Source organism: Salvia splendens, chromosome 20, assembly GCF_004379255.2.
Source record: "Salvia splendens isolate huo1 chromosome 20, SspV2, whole genome shotgun sequence".
Taxonomy (NCBI): domain Eukaryota; kingdom Viridiplantae; phylum Streptophyta; class Magnoliopsida; order Lamiales; family Lamiaceae; genus Salvia; species Salvia splendens.
Genome location: NC_056051.1, coordinates 13,623,507 through 13,628,344, shown reverse-complemented (window position 1 = coordinate 13,628,344; position 4,838 = coordinate 13,623,507).

The following is a 4,838-nucleotide window of genomic DNA, read 5'->3' as shown; positions in this document are numbered from 1 at the left end:
AGTTTCTATGTTGATTTTTTCTATCTCAGGTTCAACTCCTGGACCTAGGGAATGTTGATCAGCTGTCCTGGGTACTGCTTTCTCACTGTCTGTATTCTGGTTGGCATTCCCTGTTCCGACCTCCCCTGTTTCAGCTTCCCCTGTTCCGGTTTCCTCTGTTCTGATTCCATTTTCCAATGCAGTGAGAATGGACTCTCCATCTTTCTTCATACTTTACCCATCATATCCTCGCCCCGATCTCAGGGTTATCTGGCTGATATTTGCCCTATCTGGTGGTTTTACCGAGGCAGGAAATCTTCCTTCGTTCCCGCGCATCTCGCTCAAAGAAGTCGCGATCTGGTAGAGCTGTTTAGCTAACATGTCCATGGCTGCCTTCTGCTCATTCTGTGCATCTTGAAGCTTATGCACTACGTCATTGTTGGACTGCATGTTGTTCTAAATGTGCTGCTGCGAGTTCACCAGATCACCTACCGACTCACCAATGCTCTTCGGCTGTCTGGTACTCTGTTGGCTGGTATTCGGTCCTTGAGGGTGATTTGGACCATGTCCCTGGTTTGGCCTGAAATTCCCTGGCCCCTGTGTTGTGATACTGCTGATTCTGCCCTTGTTGATTTTGATGGTTGGGCTGAGAGTTCTAATGGTTGCCTTGATAATTCCTCTGGTGAGGTGGCACATATGAACTGGCTAGATTGTTCTCATTCCTGTTTACCCAGTTGGGTTGGTCATTCTGCTGCAGATTGCCCCAATTGTTCCCCTCCGGATTTTTGTTAACCAAATTCGGTTGTCGTTCTTGAGGGTTTGAATAGTTGTTGCTTTGTTGCGGCGGCGGCAGATTCGGATCATTGTCAGACCATCTGAAATTTGGGTGATCCCTCCAGGGAGCATCCCTTTGCCTGCCTGGGTTCCAACTTCCGTTTGGATTCTAGCTTCCCATTGCATTTGCATGAGTTTGGCCCTCTCCCTCGTTCTGCTGACCATATCATTGGTACACTTCCTCTGGACCTAGCATTAGCTTGATCTTCTCTCCTTGGTCTGGGGAATTGTTCTTCCCTAAGGCAATCAGAATTGCTTTCTCTAACTTATCTATTCTCGCATCTATCCGGTCTTCACTTTGCACGTTCACTGCATCTACACTTCCCCTCTTCAGGATGGTGCGAGGAGAATCGTACGCTTTCTTGGCATCAATTAGCCAGCCTAAAATTTCTCGGGCCTCACTTACTCGCTTCTTGGTAAAATTTCCCCCGCTCGAGGAGTTTAATAAATCCTTGGACTCCGGATTCGCCCCTTCATAAAAGATGTTGTAAACCTCTGCTTCGCACATTCGGTTATTAGGGCATGAATCGAGCAACCCTTGAATCGCGACCAATACTGACTCAACGCCTCATCATAATCCTGTCGGCATGCAAGAATCTCCTTCTTGATTGCATTCGTCTTGTTCGATGGAAAGAAGTAATCCAAGAACAGTAACCTGAAATCCGCCCACGAGCTTATAGAATTTGCTAGTAACCTCAATAGCCATGTATTCGCCTCTCCCTTCAGTGCGAAAGGTATAACACGTAGCCTATAATCTTCCTCGGTCGAGTTAGGTGGCCTCTTCTGAATGCTGCAGAGCTTGCAAAACTTATGTAGAAACTCGTAGGGACATTCTATCTTGCGGCCATAGAAGTGTGGCATGACAGCCAGTACGTTGGTCTTGATGTCTATTAATCTCTGAGCTTGGGTGATTACTATTGCTTATGTCGGCTAGCCATTCAAATGAGCATTGAGCGAGCCGATCTCTGGATCGTTGTCTGGTTCAGCCACCATTCTGACGGTTCCTTCTTCTGAGTCTGCAGTTAATTTAACTTCCTTCTTGATGGGTGGGACTAGGTCGTCTTCACTTTCTGAACTCAGCTGGACTGGATCTCCTGTTGTCAACCCAGATCGGGTAGTAACAGGGGAGACCGTTCTCTTGATCTGCCAACTAGCTTGAGCATCTCTCCAATCAAATGAGTTACTCCAGTGTCCTGACCTTGAGCCTATGCTCATAAACTGAAAAGAAAACGAAAAACTCAAATGAAAACTATGTACGCCAAAAATCTCTAGATGCAAACTTAAACAACGCCATCCATCCCCGGCAACGGCGCCATTTGAAGGGAGGATTGTTCTCTGTTACTGTTACACTGTGTTTGTGCCTAATTCTTAGGTTCAGAGGATTCGCTAGAGCATAGGGTCTAGGAGATCGTGAACTTTCAGAATCCCGTCGTTGTTGTAACAATATCGCCTCAAAACCTCAACCCTCTACACTATTGGTTAGTAAAGGGAAGTCGGGATCGAATCCACGAGGACGGAAGGGTCGGAATGCATACATAGAACTTTTGGGAGGGGTTTGCTGCTGCCACGCACCTTGAGGGTCGAGTTTTAACTACTAGGTCTGGGAATTAAAATCTAGTCTATTCTAACTACCAAATCTGGAGAACTGAAATTACGTAAAACATAGATGCATGCATGCTTTGTATCCAACAGTAAATCGAGAGTATTCGCAAAATTCCTGGTCAAGTAGATCAGTTTCCTAAATTAACCAAACACAAAGCAAACAAAAGTAAACAGGAAAACAGATTACTCGAATTAGCTACTGACAGAAAGCTGCGATTAACAAATTAAAGCAGTACGATTACAACTACCGATCGACTTCATCTTTTCCAACAAATGAACACGAAATGAACAGAGCAGACATGAAAAACAAAGCATACTTCAGATCGAACGTCGAACACTTCAATTAAACTGAAAGCTATCAGATCTAACCTACTTGACTAAGTAAACAATCGGTAATAGAGTTTTCCATGCAGATCTGAACACACGCATTCCAGATTCGAATGACTAACAGAGATCTAAGCTAGATCTACCATAATCAACACCAAATAAACTAGATCCACGGTGTTCAACATCGTTCCCACTCCGATTCAACCTCAATTCAAAAGATCGACTCCGATCAACACCGATCTCAACTCCAATCAACCAAAACAATTGCGAAGCGCATCCAAAGCAGTAATCAGAGCAGTAAACATTAAGATCAGCCGAAAACAGAAATTTAAACTAGATTAAACGTAATCTGAAATGAGTCACAAAGCAATCGCTGAATTTCCGGCAAGGAAATCGGCGAGATAAAAGTACGTGCAGAAAGTAAATTGTTTCTTGGTGTTACACCTTCTACTGAAAAAAACAAACCACCACTAACTACCCCAAATTCTCCATGAAACCAAGTGCGTGAGTGAAAATGTGAAGAGTGAACCGAAAATACCCAAGGAAATTTTCTAACTAAGTGTCTCCCTTTTTCTCGTAAGCTTCCTGGTATTTATAGGCGTGGCTCTAATCCCTAGGGCAACAGTCATCTGGATTTGACGATTGTACCCTCGTGGAATTCGCCCTTTTTCTTCACTTTTCTCTCTCTATTCCCTCTACCCTGGTAATTGCCCTTCATTCCTGGGTCTGGCAGATTTTTCACACACCTGGACTTATATATGCATGTTAGCACCGTTGAAATCACATAATTTACACGAAAAATAGATGCATGAAACGAGCCTTATCAGGCCCAATTGCTTAAAAATCTCTTATGGCCCAAATAATGGCCCAAAAAGGATTAACTTAGGAGAGAACTCTCCTCTCCCATCAGCATCGACCATCTCCCTCATTCAACATCCCCAAATTGTGAGAATCGAATCCTTAATCGCCTACATCTGTCTCTTTCTCCCTCAGCGGTAATTCAACTGCCCACTACTCAATTTTCAGCCAGCGACGAACCGTCACCACCACTGACAACTCTAGTGGGTCGAAAACAGCCTAGCAGGCGCCGTCGATGGCCTGGTGGAGTCAGCTCGGCTCAGCGGCCGTCGCTGCTTTCTTAGGGATCTTGTCGCATGGCTCCCTCCGCCGGCACATTTTGTCGCTGGTGCTGCACCGCCGGGAGATGAGAAGAAGCTTCGTCTCTCCCTCTCTTTGCAGATACCCCAGGCCGAGCAGCTGCTGCCCGGTGCCATCTACGCTGCCCCTTCGCGAGGCAACCTCGACATTCTCCGGTGACTCAGCGTCGACGTCATCGCATCTCCGGCGCTCGCTCGCTGCCGGCAGTGCTGCCGCCGCAGCTGCTCTTGGGCCGCCACCGCCCTAGGAGCTTCTGCGTCTGCCTTCGCGGCCTTGCCGTTGCCGGTGGCCTTCGGGGCAGTTTCTTGTCCCTAAAGCTAAGTCTTTTAGACGACACCGGTTCCGATTACATGATTTAGCATTAGGCAGGTTATGGTGTTTCGATTCTTGTTCCTGAGCATCTATGTTCCTAGGTTTTCATGTTCTAGCTATTTGTTTGTTCTACATGATGCAACTGTGGTGTTGAGGGGATTACCTCTTGTGAATGTTTTGGTTTGAAGTTGTCGTTCTCTGGCTATGCTTAAAGCTGAGCTCTTTGCTTGCAATCTGATCCCCTTCACTCTTACTTGCTATCTAACTGAATAGAGGGTGTTGTGGTGTGGTATATTGTAACCGATGGCTTAGCATGTGTATACATACACATATCTTGTAATTGAAAGCTGTTAAGTTTGTTGCTTGGCTGGAAAGAAGGAGTCCTTAGGCTGTGAAAGCCGACTGCCCTTTCTGCAGCTTTGCAGAGTATATACTCTGAATCTCTGATGACTCTCTAACGGATTTTGGTGTCTTATGGGGTGTACTCGTGAGTTTACAGTGGCTGTTGCACTCTGCAGCCCCTTTAACTGCATTTAGTACTTGTGAATACTTGATACTTTGTTCATTATAGGTTCTGCCTCCTGTGGCAGGTGCACCACTGAATAGCAAGGGTTTGTAACTCCTAT